The sequence below is a fragment of the Jaculus jaculus genome, chromosome 1 (assembly GCF_020740685.1).
Source record: "Jaculus jaculus isolate mJacJac1 chromosome 1, mJacJac1.mat.Y.cur, whole genome shotgun sequence".
NCBI lineage: Eukaryota > Metazoa > Chordata > Mammalia > Rodentia > Dipodidae > Jaculus > Jaculus jaculus.
Window position 1 is genome coordinate 251155073 of NC_059102.1, and position 17031 is coordinate 251172103.

The following is a 17031-nucleotide window of genomic DNA, read 5'->3' on the forward strand; positions in this document are numbered from 1 at the left end:
GTGAAGGTTTTTGGAGGTAAAGATTACCTTTGTGATTCCCACATGATTGCATTCTCCTTTGAATGCTTATTATGATACTTTTGTGTCCTCTAGGGAGGTTGGGAGGAAGGAAACATACTTCAGTTTATGGGATCCAAGGGAGCTAGTGAAGGGATGAATTGAAAGTTTACTTAGTTTCAGGCAGGGCCCTTTGGAGGTATGATGGGGTGGCTCTTTCCTTAAGATCTGCATGTACCTGAAAAAGAGAAGCAGATTCTCCAATGGAGAGTAAGTTAGCACCAGGACAAATGAGATAGCCCTTACATTTTTTTATAGAGAGTTTAATAGGTATAGGCCCTCTTGTATCCCATGATTGATGATAGCTTGATATTAGAAAGTGGTCTTATGTTTGGATGTGGTTCTGACTTGTTTCCCAGCTCCAGCTATGGGTATCATACCACTGAGGGTATCAGTTAGCCGAATAAATGTCAGAGCCACATGTTGAGTCATGATATACAGAGACATTTATCATACCAATAACTGTGGGCTAACTCCACAATGCACGACCCATATACCTCAACAAGGAGGGGCCAATGGGGAGGGGGTATGTCACGGATGAGCCTAATAATGGTACCAAACTGCCTGTACTTGCAGAAAACTAATAAAAAACATAAAATAAAATAATTTTAAAAATTAAGAAAAAAAGTTTACTGTGCTTCATATTACAGATCAGTTTTAGAGCTATCTTTCTGGTATAAAAAGAGTCAAGAATTGGAGGACAGATTAGCTTACAAAGGTAGCTTGGCAGGGCTGGTCCTAAGGCTTAAGCAATCCTTGTGATCATAGATCATTTGGCAAGATGCAAAAACCAAGGAAGTGTATATTATTATATCTGTGGTTTTGAAACTTTACTACTTGGGCTTTGGGCATTCTGCACTACTCTTTTGCTCTTACAGCTGTAAGCATACTCCTAAGCACGGAAGGGGATGGCATTTCCCCGTGTGTTCACTGCCTCGTTCCTGGTGGAACAGCTGCTCGCTGTCTATGCCTCTAACACGATGCTGTTTTCTCTGCTAACAGTAAAAAAGGAAAAGTAGTTGTAGAATAAGACTTGCAGCTTCCTTTGCTTTTGAGGAAATGGATGTAGCAGAAACTATACAATGAAGGAGGAATTCTATGAAAGCTGCAAGTCTTAAACTCAGTGGTGGTCCCTTCCTAGAAGACAGAGAAAGACAAGGAAGTGATTGCTGGACTTAACTGAGGCTGGGAAGAGGTCAAGTATAAGATTTCATGCAAAACATAGAAGTTAGGACCCCATTGTCATCAAGAATAGTCACAAATATCATAAAACAAAGTCATTGTTTTAGGATTTTTTTTTTAAATGTGTACCTAAGGCCATATTTACTCTTCTACTCTATCACTGCAAAGACGTGATATGTATGTACTATATGGAAAATCTTTAATGCACTGTTATCTCCTAAATGTTTAGTAAATTAATACTATTTATTTTTTTTTAAGATTTGTCTGTGTAGACACTAAAAGTATTACACAAGATCTGGACTTACAATGTCCTTTTAAACAACAATTGAAAAGTACTTTTTATATAGGCTAGGTAGTCTACCCTTTCTAAACTTCCCAGTTTGTATTTCTGATAATTCCTATTTGTGAATTGTACCCGTTCTTGTCTCTTTTTCAGGCATTTTCTGCACGCATCTCTCTTTGATTATAGATAGGACTGTGGCTTGCCATACTCCGTGCCCCGCTGCAGCCGTGTGCCCAGAGCCCAGTGCACCAGCAGTGCCCGCTCTGCCTGCAGGATGCACTGCCTCCTTAGAGCCGATGTTCTGCTTTTGATTTGTCCTGCCATCCGTCTTGAAATGACTGTTAAGATGGATATAATTCCATTGCATTTATTTTATATTCTTGGTTGAAATAAAATTTAATTGACTTTGAAAAAAAAAAAAAAAGAAAGATCAGAATCTTGGTTACATTTAGACCTTAAACTTACTAGTTGAAGCCCATCCACCTTGGGGAGGGTGATTCATTTAGCTTAGTCTAAACAGCATGAACATTAACATCATCCATAAATATACTCATAGGCACACACAGAGTAATACTCAACTAAATGTTTAGGTACCCCATGGCCCAGTCAAGTTGACTCATAGTGTCACAATTCCTTTGTCTGCTGCATAGTAAAAAGGACTAGATAAATCACTTCAACTGTTCAACTGTCACCTACAACATGGGGATAGGACGCAATCCCGCATAGAGCTATTTGGTGAATTGATGGTGCCATTGTCTATAAAGTACCTTTTACTGTATGAATAATATCTTTCTTTAAGATGAATCCTCTCATATAAATATTGCTCCATCTATGAAGTGGGAATAAACTCTACCATATCTACACAAGAATTTAAAAGAATGAAGGATGACAGCCTTGGAAAGTCTATCTATAGAGTCTTGATTCTCCAGTTTACCTGCTTAAGAACAATAAGAATGAAAGAAATAAGCAGAATGCCAAATAGACAATTCATGCTCAAACACATACAGAACTTTGGAAATTGCATTAGATTTCAGGTAGCCCATGAAATAATGTTTTGCTTTCCATGTAAGATTGCCATATTATATGTGTATTTCCAAGAAAAAGATAGACATAGTAATTTTCTTATGATCTACATTGTAATCTATATAGTTACATCCATATATTATAACCATGGGAATGTTTGATTACACTTTTAAATTTTTTTGTTTATTTATTTGAGAAAGACAGAGAGAGAACGAGGGAGACAGAGAGAGAAAGAATGGGCACACCAGGGTTTCCAGCCACTGCAAATGAACTCCAGACTCATGCGCCCCCTTGTGCATCTGGCTAATGTGGGTCCTGGGGAATTGAGCCTCGAACTGGGGCCCTTAGGCTTCACAGGCAAGCACTTAACTGCTAAGCCATCTTTCCAGCCCTGATTACACTTTTATTTCACTTAAGAAACATTCATTATCTGCTGTCATTTAATAAATAACTGCATGCTTAGGCTAAAATAATAGATATTGATTAGCTTAGATCTGCTGTTTGTGCAGGGATCTAGAAATGGGTTGGCTAAGTCCTCACCATTTCTATATTCCTGCCCTCACAGCAATGCTCTCATGTAAAGGCTCAATAGGAGATGAATCCATTAAGCTTTTGGTAGGAACAGCATTCTTATGACCATAGGGTTGAGATGACACCATCTTTGCTTATTGTTTCAGGAAGGTCATGTTCAGATGTATGAATTCTGCTGTAATCTACTACTGCATAACTGTCTCCAGAAACAATTTAAAAAATGTAACCCCTTACTCCTTCAATTCTACCAGTGAGGAGACACAAATTAGATCATCAAAGCAGTTGGTCATATAATGTTATGTAGTCAGTGGTGGCAAGGTTGACCGTACATTGTAACACCATCAAGGACTGAGAGGAATTATCTGTGCCATGTTCTTTGGGTTAGAAACATATAAAAATTCTGCCTTTACTTAAGTATGGATGTGTGTGTGTGTGTGTTAAAACAATGTCCTCTGCTGTGAATATCAGGAACAAAAGATATTTAAGTATCCATTGTAGTTTGTGTGTGACTTAGATGAATTGGAAACACAGCACCTATTTACAAGATACGGCTTGGACTATTCTAACTCACCATTTGTTAAGAAGTACACATTTCTGAAATACACTTTTGCCCATGTAGAATGTTTGGGGGAGTCATTATTTCCTTTAATGGCACAAATTACTTTGTCATTACCTCTTCAAATTATCAGCATAATATTCATATCTATACTGACAGGTTAAAAAAACTAAAATATTAAATAAATTATGGGGGAGAGGGGGCACATGGAGGAGGCCCTGAGATTATAGCACACATGCAACTGCTACTTACCCTGTGAGCTAACCTAAACCCTGCCTAGACACCCGGAAAACGGAGACTCAGGAAATGAGCCCATGAAAAAGGGACAACACAATTCCAAACACTGAAAGGACCAATGGGAAGCTGGGAAGGGGTATATAGAGATGTCTGCTTTACTCAATAAAGGGGTGTGCTTGCTGCTTCTCCCCTGACTCCCAGAGTCTGTGTCCCTGACTCACCCCTTCTTACCACCACCAAGGGCTAGTGGGGGTGCGAGGGAACCCAGCAAAGGCTGGCACCCAATGCGGCACTCCTTACCTGTGTGGGCATGGGTTCTGACCTCGTGTCTTGGGCCCTGATTTTTACTTCCTTTCACTGGCTGTACTTTGGTTTTCTCCTGCTGGCAACATCGCTGATGCCCTTCCTCTCTGGCAGCGTGACATGGCCCCTCTACTCAGTGTTTTTTTTTTTTTTTTTGGTAAATTGGCTCCTTTTGTGTTCTGTGTTCTTTGCCACTCCAAGGTGAGCGAGGCGGCCTCTCTCTGTTTTTCTCTCCGTGTTTATCCGTCTGAACGTTGAGGTACATACTTCATGATTGGTTCGCCTGGCATCTCCACATAAGGACTGACCTCCCAGAAGACAGGAGCCTGGAGTGGTCATCCGACTGGCCCTTCTCAACCAGAGAAACCATGTGGACATACAGCTGTGGCCTCATGAACCAAGGAAGAGCTCCCCCAGTAAGCACAGGACTCTCGGGTCTGACACACTTCTTGTCTCTTCTGCTTTCGCTTTGCCTATGAGATGGGCAACCTGCCATCACGCTGCAAGGAGCCCCAGGTCAGGGCACGCAAACCCCTTCTTTAACTCGGGGACTTCAGGCTAAGTCTGCAGAGTTGGATGATTTTTGGAATGAGGCTTCAATACTGGTACCCCGGAGCTCTCCCGAGAACATGTGGGACCCGGACTTATGGATGCGGATTCTTTTCCTCGCCACGAAGCCCGAAATCGGCTCGGGGATTGTGCCCCCTGCCTCTTTCTTCCCTGTTCTCCCTGCCATCACAGCGAGTTTGAAGTCTTCTCCTGAAGCAGTCACGGCCGCCCATCATAAACATTGTAGGGAGCAGGCTACTGACAACCTTTCCATCATCCCACCGCCGCCTGCTACTGGGGCCACAGTAGATGCCCCCCAACCCTCTGATAACAAAGGGGTGGGTACATCTAACTCCATGCCTCCTGCCAAGCTGCCACACCTGTCCCAGCCCGATCCCCTGGCTAGGGGTCTGGTCTCCCTCCCCAGTATCCTTGCTGGGAACTCCATGCTGTCACCTCCAGGGCAGAGCCACTTACATCTCTCCTGCCCAGTGCCCTACTGTGACAGCCTACATCTGCCCTCATACCCCCCCTTACATCCGGGCAGCCAACTGAGGCCTATCGGGTCACTCTGGGCCCCAATGCAGCCAACCAGCCATGGATACCTACCCTCCTTACTGATCTCTCCCTCATTTGCAAGGCAGCCAATGAGTCGGGCCCTGACTCTCCTTATTTTGCACAAGTCGTCCAACAATGGGCCATGCAGCTTCAAACACATTATGATTGGTACCACCTACTTAAGGCTATGCTGGAGCCCTCAGTTTTCCTCAGTGGACACTCTGCTTATGATGACCAAGCAGAGGCCCAACCCCACCTTAATATTCAATATGGTCTCAGTACCACTCTGGACATGTTCACAGGACTCAGCCAATACATTGACCCAGTGTCCCAATCCACCATCGGCCTTATTTTCAACAGGTCTCTGACTTGGCCTTCAAGGCCCTCAAGGCATGCACTCCCCCCATTATCCACCCACCTACTTCCGTAATCTTATCCAACAATAATCAGGAGTGTCCTTTTACCAACTTCCTCACACAAGTCATGGAGGCAGTGGATCGGAGAGTTAGCCCTGGCCCCACCCAGGATATGCTTATCAAACAGCTGACCTGGGAGGCCTCAACACACCCACTGGCAGTGCAGTGGTAGCCATCAGAAATGATGAGATCCGCAAGTGGGTCCTGACCACTAGAGACCTTGATCCTAATGAGGGCCCAATTGCTGCCTTGACTGCTTCCATAGATACCCTCCTGTCAGAAAGACAGCAGTCTACTGACTGCTCTCTCCCATGCAATCCACCTGACCCATTATGTTGGGGATGCAGTAGGACTGGCCACCTATGCCATGACTGTCTGGACACATGCCCCAAGACTTCCATTGGGCTCAGGAGTGCCGCTACCAACCTAAAGACACTCAGCAGCCTACTACCGCTCTTTAAACTCTGGACGGGGTACCCCTCAGCCCCACCAGTAAGAGGGGATAAAGGTAACCCTAAAATATAGTGGGCATTGCCTGTTTTTCCATACTCTCCCGTGATGATGGTCTACCTTTATGGCCTGCCTGTCAAGGGACTGATAGATACCGGTGCAGATGTAACCATCCTAAATGACACAGAAACCATCAGATTTCCCCATTGGAAGTTCTAACCAGCCCCCCCCTCCCCCTGTTAGTGGAGTCAGTGGTTAGCAGGATACCAGAGCCACTCTCTGACCAAGACACTGGAAGGACCTGGATGGCAATCAAGGATCCTTTTCCCCAATTGTGACCAATGTCCCTCATAAACTCTGGGAGAGACATTTTGGAGGACATAGGTATAATCCTAACTACAGACAACCATGCCTTCTTTGATGACATCATAACTCATGATAAGATTGGCGTTTTTGGACAACCATCTCCATCTGACCTGCCAAATGATCACCCCCAATTCTAGAGGCCACTGCCCACCAGGAGCCACATTGTAAACGGGTACCTGGCCCTGTACCCCTATCCTGGCTCTCAGATCATGATGTATGCGTGGAGCAGTGGTCCATCATTGAACCCACATTATCATCTCTGAAGCAGCTGGTTGTTGAGCAAATTCTACTGGGTCACCTAGAACCTTCTACTAGTAGACATAACACCTCCAACTTTGTCATCTGTAAGAAGTCTGGTCGTTATAAGCTATTACAAGACTTGTGGGCCATTAATGAGCAGGTGGTAAATACGGGCACTACACAACCTGGTTTACCACACCCTAGCACCATCCCTCCTTCTTATCACATTATACTGGATATTAAAGATTGTTTCTTCCAGATCACCTTGGTGCCCCCTGACAGGTGCTACTTTGCTTTCACAGTTTGGGAACCAAACATGCAAAAGCCCACTCAGAGGTAACAATGGACAGTACTACCCCAAGGCATGAAAAATAGTCCTACCATCGGACAACCATATGTATCTGAGGCATTACACAACATCCCTAAGGATGTCCTGCTCACTCATTATATGGACGACATCCTCATAGCCCATCTAGACCCTCAGCAATTTAAAAAAGGTATCCCTGACCCTCCTGGATGATCTGACAGCTCTCAACCTACAAGTGGCCCCCAAAAAGATTCAGTCAGTCCATTCTTATGCATTACTGGGGTTCTCCATTACCAAACAAACTTGTCCCCTTTCCTTTACAATGAACACCAAAGAAGTTTATTCTCTGGAGGAACTTCAACAGCTCTGTGGTACTATTAACTGGCTTAAACCATCCCTGCCAATCCCAGATCAGGACGTGCGCCATCTCTTCTCTCTACTCGATGGCCCCATGTGCCCCTCTTCGAAGATTCACCTCACTGCAGAGGCTATTGTCCTTCTCCAGAGGGTGGCTTCCCTTCTGGCTTCTGCCTGCTTGGGCAGACTTGACCCCCGCAGGCCCCTTCTGGCAGTCATACTTTGGACATCCACAGGTGTCTTGGGTATGCTGTAGCAGACAGGCCCCCTGATGTGGATACATCAAGCCCATGCCGACCTCCATAAGATCACATAAAATTTGAGTTTGGCCTTGCACCTTACCTTTAAAGCCTGCACTCAGGCTCACAAAACCTATGGCCACAAGCCTGACAAGATAATCCACCCCTTCATCCTCCGCAAATCCCAGTCACTCTGGGATGACTCTATTTGTTTCCAGGAGATGGTTGTGGGGTATCCTGGAGCCCTTGATAACTACCCCCCTCTAAATAAAAGGCTAATTTCATTATCTCTCCTCCCCATTAAAACTAAACCACACAGTATATGTTGCTCCTTGCCCATCCTTAAGGTGACCCTGGTGTTTTCAGATAAACAGAAGTATGGGGTCTTAATCCAGTGCCCAGAGAGAAGGATTCTACTCATATACCTCCAAACCCTGGTTCAGTGCAATTAGGAGAATTACTGGCACTGCTAAAAGTATTGGTATAATGCCATGCAGAACCTGTCAACATCTTCTCAGACAGTCAGCATGCAGTGAAGACTGTTTGTGTTCTTTCCTTCTCTCAGACCACCTTGACAGCCTACATGTGCCCATGCAGTTACTCCAGGAGGTATTAGAACAAAGATCACATCCCTGGTACAGGTCACACATAAGATCTCACTCTGGGCTACCTGGTATCCTAGCCAGGAGGGATGAATTAACAGATAAAATGATTATGACTGTTGATCTTGACCTCCTTGAACAACTTAGAGCATTACATCAAAGACTTCATTTATCCCTGCAGAGCTTGAATAGGCTCCTTCCAGAGCTGGCAGTCTCCAAATGCAAACATTATATTAGATCTTGTGCCACATGTGTACCCCTGCCCCCCCTCTTTGGCCTTCTTAATAGGGGCGGATGAACCCCACAGGCCTTCTGCCTAATGCAATTTGGCAGGTGGATGTCACCCATCATCCCCACTTTGGCAATCTTCGCCTCATACATGTGATAGTGTATACTTGCTCCTCCTTTACTTACACTGTTGCTCTCTCCAGGGGATAAGGCCTCACATGCCATCCAGGCATTCAAATCAGCAATGCTGGTCATGGGTGTGCCATAGGCCTTAAAAACAGATAATGGCCCTGCTTATACGTCCCATCAGTTCAATGATTTTGTGGACTCATGGAAGATCAGCCACACCTTTGCATTCCTTACAATCCACAAGACCAAGCCATTGTGGAAAGAACTAATAGAACTCTTAAGGATCTCCTAGCTAAGGTCACTTTACCAGAATCTAGGCATGACCCACACCTGGCCTTAACAAAGGCCCTATGTCACCTCAGTTTCCTTACTTTTGATGAAACTGGCCTTAGCCCTGCCTACAAATATTGGGCATTCCTACCCCATAACACCCTCCTTCTGTTGGTCAGATGGTGTGACCCCATCGCACTGAGGTTGCAAGAATCTGCCCCATTGTTAACATGGGGTGAGGGTATGCTTGTGTCTTCCCACAGGGTTCCATGACACCATTATGGATCCCCACAAGAGATAAGAGGCTTACCACCGTGGGCCCCAAGGACTCTACAGGGATAAAATCCTGACTATCTGGGGGATAATGATGCTTTCCCTTCCCCTGCTGGTATGTGTGTGTGTGTGGGGGGGGACCTTTTCCCCCTGTCCTAAGGCCAGTTGATAAAAATGCCCCTGTGTTCCCTGGAGTTTACACCTCTAATCTCACTTTGGGCTTGCCTTACTCCTTCTCTAATACCCACCTAGTGCCTATAAATAGCACTTGGGACCTCTCTTCCTCACTTTGCTTTAATGTTACACCTGAGGCAAGAAAGAAATGAGTATGCTTGTGTTCCATTATTAAAACATTCAACAGTAGACTTTTGGGGTAAAAGTACCAATGGTAAGTTTAAAGGACTGTACAACATTACAGTCCCCATTTTGCTGACATCTAAAAGGAATGGGACTGAAAGGGCAGTGTGTACTATGGCATCACACTGTTTGCGTACTAGTCAGTACTCCACCGATATTTATGAACCTATACGTTGGGCCTATTGCAACCCCTCTTCTGCTCCCTTTTATTTGTACAATTCACCAGATCTTTGGCTTTGGCAGAGAACCCCATTTGTCGATACATTGGTGGACCCTATTGACTTCACCTGTTGCAGCACTGCACAGGCTACTCCTTGGCCTGTTGTTGGAGACTGGACACTCTATGAGGCATCATCATGTCTTGATGTCTACCCCTTTCTATTTCTAAGAGACTCAGTCTACTTCAATGGGACCTACACTGCTAATGGGTCCAGAACTTTGGAGGAATCTCTAACCATTGCCCCTGATAACATGTTTTTTTTTCCCTGTCAGGCACCTTGGTTTGTGTCACCCCCCTTCTTCTTTGTAATATTTGAACACCTACAGAATTCATCCCCACAGGAGGGCTCTGAGCTAAACTGCTCAGGGAGCTCTTCCTTGTGGCTGTGGGATTGTTGGAATACAAGCCTATCACAAACAAAACAGCCATATTTCACATCTCTGCATGTGTATGAGTCCCAGTGTAAAATTCTAAACACTTTTATGAGGTACACTTAATGAATGACACTTGCATTAGAAGGGACTTCGGCATCAGCGTGGCTGTTATGACTGCTGTTCTAACTGCCCTGGTTGGTGCCTCTGTGGCAGCTGTAGCTTTAACTCAAACCACTACTACAGCAAAGGCTTTAAATACTATAGTTGACACCACATCCAAAGCCCTGACAAGCCAAAATCTAATCAATGCTCCCCTCCATATGACTATACTAAACTTACAACAACAAATTGACCTAATGGGGGATGAAATCAATACTTTAAACTCTCTAGTCAGATACAATTGTGATCCACGGTTCTCATCCTTTTGTCTGACCCCCTTTCCTGTCAATAATATTACCCAGAGGTGCCATGAACTGGCTAATTATATTAAGAGCTCATGGTCACAACAGTTCCTAAATTACACTTTCTAACTAACATATGAAATACAATCCCTTAATCAGACATATGTTGAAGTACTGTCATTTGATGATTCCTTCTGGAATAATATTAAAAGACTATTTGACCCCCCCTGGATCATTACATATGCTACTATGGGCGGAGTTATTTTGTTTCTAATTATCCTCCTTCAGTGGCTCCCACAGCATGTGTCATGCCAACGCACCATCAATGAGTCTACACTCCAGGTATTTATGGATCTTGATCATCCTATGCATGGTCCACCTCATAACGTTCAAGCCTGGCTCATGGGAATCCATAATGCCTCTATATAAAGTGCCCTCCCAAACACCCTAGCATGTCTCCCAGAGTGGTCATCCTTCCAGGGCCAGTAGTCAAAGATGGGTAATGTGCTCTTGGATTGGATCAACATAAGACAGGACATGAATTAAATATCCATATGACAATGATGGGTAAGGCTTAATCTTGAAGAGGACAACCTGAGACAGACATGGCGCATTATGCTGGGTGCCCTCAGAGGTGGGAGTAATAAAAACAGAGCACTGGGATCAGCTCCAGATGGAATGTCAAAAGAAAAATGTTTTTAAAGGGGTGGATATGTAGGAGAAGCATAGCCAGGGGCCCCTGGGATGGGGCCCTGAGATTACAGTGCATGCACGACTGCTTCTTCCCCTGTGAGCCAACCTAAACCCTACCTAAACACTCGGACACCGCTGACCCAGGAAATGATCCAATGAGAAAAGGACAACACAGTGACAAACATAAAAGGACCAATGGGAAGTGGGGGAAGAGTATATAGAGATGTCTGCTTTCCTCAATAAACGAGTCTGCTTTCAGCTTCTCACTTGACTCCCGGAGCCTGTGTTGTTGACTGTACACCTTCTTAACCCCACCCCCAAGTGTTTTTCGGGGCGGGGATCCAGCAACAGTGAAACGACTGGGTCTAATTTCATTTTTCTACATATGATCATCCAATTTTTCTAACACCATTTGTTGAAGATGTTGTCTTTTCTCCAGTCTACATTATTTCACCTTTGTCAAAGATCAAGCAGCTGTAGTTACTTGACCTAAGATTTGGGTCTTTAATCCTGTTCCATTGGTCTATGTCTCTGTTTTTATTCTAATACCGTGCTGTTTTTGCCACTATGGCTTTGTATTATAGCTTTAGATCAGGTATGGTTATACCAGAATTTTTTTTCCCCCCTAAGGATATGTATGGATATCCAAGACCTTTTGCCATTCTATATGAATTTTGAGATCATCTTTTCAATCTCTGTGAACAATGATGCTGGTATTTTTTATTAGTATTGCATTAAATCTGTATACTGCTTTTGGTATAATTACCACTTTCACAATGCTAATTTTACCTGTCCAGGAGCATAGGAGGTTTCTAGCTTATCAAGTCCTCCTCAATTTCTTTCTTGAAGTTTTTTTTTTTAAATGTTTTAATTATATAGGTTTCTCACATTCTCTGTTAGTGTTATTCCAAGGTTTTTGTTGTTGCTGTTGCGATTGAAAATGGGATAGCCTCACTGCTTTCTTTCTCTGTGTATTTGTCCTTTGCATGTAGAAAAGTTACTGATTCTTGTGCATTGATTTTGTATCCTGCCACTTTGCTGAAGGAATTAGTCACTTTTATAAGTTTTGAGATGGAAACTTTCAGGTCATTTATGTCTAGGATCATGTCATTGGCAATTAGGACTAACGACTTCTTCCTTTTTAATTTGAATCCCTTTTATTTCTTTCTCTTGTCTTGTTGCTTGGGCTAGTACTTCTAGTACTATGTTGAAGAGCAGTGGTGAGAGAGGGTACCCTTTCTTGATCATGATCTCAGTGGGAAGTCCTTGAGTCTTTCCCCATTAAGTATTACTAGGGCTTTAGGAGCTTTATTTATAGCCTTTATTCTGGTGAGATATAAAGCCTCCATGCCTATTCTTTCCAGCATTATGATCATGAAATGGTGTGTTTGTCAAAGGCCTTCTCTGCATCAATTAAGATGTTTATGTGGTTCTTATCACAAGAATGAAATTATGTCTAAATTATTATATTGTGAGACACAAGATAGTCAAACAAAGAAAAACACTTGAATACTCAGTCAGTTGTAAAAAACAAACAATAAACAGTGAAAACTTCTGAAAAGTTTACATGCTCACTGTAAGATAAGCCATGTGAATGTCGATTTATATCCAGGCCAATTGGCCCATGTGCAGCAGGAATTTTTAGGTCCCTTGTTAGGAGGTCAGTAATTATCACAGATGACTATATCTGAGTCATAAACCACATAGTAACATATCTATGTCTATTTATATCTATATATATCTATATATGGAGAAAGTAAGACATATATATATATATATATATATATATATATATATATATATATATACACACACACACACACACACGCACACACAGAAAGAGAGAGAGAGGGAGGGAGAGAGGGAGGGAGGAAGGAAAAGGAGAATAGAATTTGAAGACTAAATTTGAAGAGTAGAATAATAAAATTAATTTGAAAATACTTGCCTAAAAATATATTTCCTAATCTATAATATAAAAATAGTGGACCTCCCAGTTAATAGTCAAAGGTCTGGAACACTAAGTAAGAATGTGAGACTGCTATTTCCAGAGCACTGTTTGCTATTTCTTATTACTGCAATTTGTTAGTATTTCCTGAAATTTAAGTGGCTCACATTTTTAAAAAAAGACTGAAATATGTATTTTGAGTAATCATCTAATACTAATGATTCGAGGTGAGAGGAACACACAGAAAATCAAGTAATGTTTTAAAGAGCAATAAGCAGGTGTGACATGTCTATTACATACAGGTATGATGAAACCAAATTAGAGGAATGACAGAGATGAGATTATATTTAGATAATAATGATATGAGGGATGAGTGTTTTAATCCCCGAGGTTACAACTACATAGTTGCTCCTAACATACCTACTCAAACACAAATGGGTGCACATACAGTTGGGAAGTTTGTACAATCTCTATTGGTGACATTTGCACAATAAAGAGATGGCTTTCTTATTGCCTCCCCATGTATTAGCCAGAAGTGAATACTAATAGATCTTCACTTGGAATAATTGTGTAGCTAACATTTATTTATCACATAGATGATTTCCAAATGTTTCTTCTAAATGTGCTTGAAATCTGATACTACAGCTTCAGAGTCACTTTAAATATTGTCAACCTCTTCATGAGTATCACTTTCTATAGACTGGGGAATTGCTTGCACTGTAAACAAATGGCTCCTATTAATTATAGAATTATTTTTATAACATCCATTCTATTAACTATAAAACTTTCAGTTATTTCTTGTTAATGCCATAGCTTTCTTTGCCTGGCTTCTAATTTAGTGTTTCTAGTATTTACTTGGCAGAGAAATTGCTTTATCCAATTTAGGCATAACATAGCAAAAATTATACAAGCATTAGAAAAAGTAATGTTAAACTTTAATCCATATAAGGCATGGTATTAAAAGTAAGTGCTCAAACATTTTTCTTATTTAAAATTTTCAATTGAGTGAACATTAGCTGAATGTGCACACACACACACACACACACACACACACATAGAAGCCACTTTCATGAGATCTAATTCACATAACATACGATGTACACAGACTTGTCCAACCATTACCAAAATCAATTTTAAGAGATTTTATGACTAAAAAGAAATTTGGGGAACTGTAAATATGGCTCTGCAGTTAATGTGCTTGCTTACAAAGTGTAATGACCCAGGTTTGATTCCCCAGTACCCACGTAAAGCAAGACACACAGAGCTGCACAAGCATCTGGAGTTAGTTTACAGTGTCTTGAGGCCTTGGTAAACCCATACTCACACAGGCACACTCTCCCTCTCTCTGTATCTTTCTGATTGCCAATAAATAAATAAAATATTTTAAAAATACCCATTCTCACTCATTGTTCATTTTCCTACAAATATCTCAGCTCTTAGAAACTATTTATCTACTTTTTGTTTCTAGAGGTTTGTCTAATCTGAATATTTTAATTAAAATCAATTATGACATGTGGAGTTTTGTGTGTGTGTGCGAGTGTGTGTGTGTCTTATTTTAGCATAATGTTTCCAAAGATGGTACATAAGTAGCTATTAAATTAAGGCTTATGGGCCATTTTTAGTTAATGTTCTATATAATGGAAAGAGAGGCCAACTTTATTTTTACATAAGAATATCCAATTGTATGAATTCCATTGACTGAAAGAGTTGGTTGTTTGTAATGTGTAATTTGGTTCCTTTCAACCAACCATCTCAAGGTAAAGCTGGAAATTCATATCCAGTCCCAATTTCATCTCATTAGCCACCTGTATTTTCAGGTCAATACTCTGATTATGATAGCTTTGTAACAACTTTCTGAATTGTAAAGTGTGTAAACTGCAAATTGATTCTTTTCAACATTATTTTGTTTATTTTGTGTCTTTAATATTATTGTATGAATTAAACACCAGTGTGTCTATGTCTGTAAAAAAAACAGGTCAATTTTCATAGAGATTTCATTGATTATGTAAATTAAATTTAGGATTTTTTCCATCTTAACAATATTTTTTTCTGATCCATGAAATGTTTAACCATTTATCTTTTGATATTTCTAGATTATGCATTTTTCAAATTTTAATCATTATAAATTTAATGATTTGTATTTTGTTATGTTTGGTGCTTTTGAAAGATAATTCTTGCCTTCATTTCATTTTGGATATTTCACTGAAAATATATTGAAATATAACTATTTTTTCCAATTTACCTCATATTATACTACTTTGTTGAACTTCTTTATCACCTGTAATATTGTATAATACCTTATATGTGTTTATGTTTGTTGGCGTGTGGATTTGTTAGGTGATTTTACATATACAATTGTATTATCTCCATATAGCAATGTTTACATCTTCTGTTTGAATTTGGATGCCTTCCCAATCTTTTCTTTACAATTTGTTCTGCTAGAATCTTCAGTACAATAAATGCAGTGAAAACCAACATTATGCTCTTTTTTCTTCTCTTTAGTCATGCTGGTCCTTTTCTTTCTACAAATTAAATCTCCTTTTGAGCTATTAAAGTATATTTTTCATTTTGCTTCATTTTTATTGTTATAATTCCAGAATTTCTATTACTTCTTTTTTATCATTTCCTCTCTTCATTGGTTACTCCATGAAATGTAATGCTGTTTTGTATCTTTCCTTCCATGTGCATCATTCCTTTATTTCCTAGAACATGTTAAACTTTGACATTGTTATATGTCTAAAAACTGGGTAGCCTTTCTACAAGGAGCTGTTTTAATTTTTAATTAACATACAAAGTATTAATTTTATTATGTAATTTTAAGTATTTTCAATTTTCAAATTTATTTTAGAGAGAGATAGAAAGACACACACACACACACACACACACACAGAGAGAGAGAGAGAGAGAGAGAGAGAGAGAGAATATGGGTGTGCCAGGACCTCCTGACATCACATACTCCAACACATGTGCCATATGTATCTGGCTTTACATCGATATTGGAGAATCAAACCCAGGCCATTAGGCTTTTCCAGCAAGTGTCTTCAATTTTGTGGAGAGTTCTCTCTAGCCCCATTGTGTCATTTTTAAATGTAATTCATTTTTGTTGATCTTCCTCACCCCTCTTCTTTCTTCCCCAGGCCCCTTGTATATTCCTACCTCCAGTAGCTGCCTTTCTGCTTTTATCATTTGTGTCTCATTGTTCTCACCATTCCCCTGCTTCCTCAGTATTTCTGTTTTCTCTAGCTCCAATTCCATTCTATAGCCACACTCATATAAAGCTAGGACCCACATGTATGAGACTATTCAGCATTTGTCTTTCTGAGGATAGGTTATTTATTTCACTTTATATAATAATTTCAAGATCAACCCATAGTTTTGCAAATTTCACAAGTTCATTTTTTTATAGCTGAATAAAATATCATTGTGTATATGTAGAACATTTTCATTATACATTCATCTGTTGATGGCCATGTAGGCTGATTCTATTTTGTGTTACTGTAAGTACTGTAACAATAAACATGTACACATAAGTCTATCTGTGGTAGGATACAAACTCCATGAGATATATGACAAGTAGTATATTTTCTTATTCTTAGTTTTATGGGGTAGATTTCTCCATATCTTTGAATATCTTACAATTTTGTGCTGATTGTTGAACATTGTAGCAATGAAATCAATAGAACATAGAAACTGTTGATATTAATTCCCCTCAAATATAAATGCTTTGTTTATTTACCTTTTTAATACATACACTTTTATTGACAACTTCTATACTTACAGACAACAAACCATGGTATTTCCCTCCCTCCCTCAGTTTCTCCTTCATAATTCTGCTCTTTGTCATATCCTCTCCCTCTGTTCATTAGTCTCCCTCTTTTTTTATAT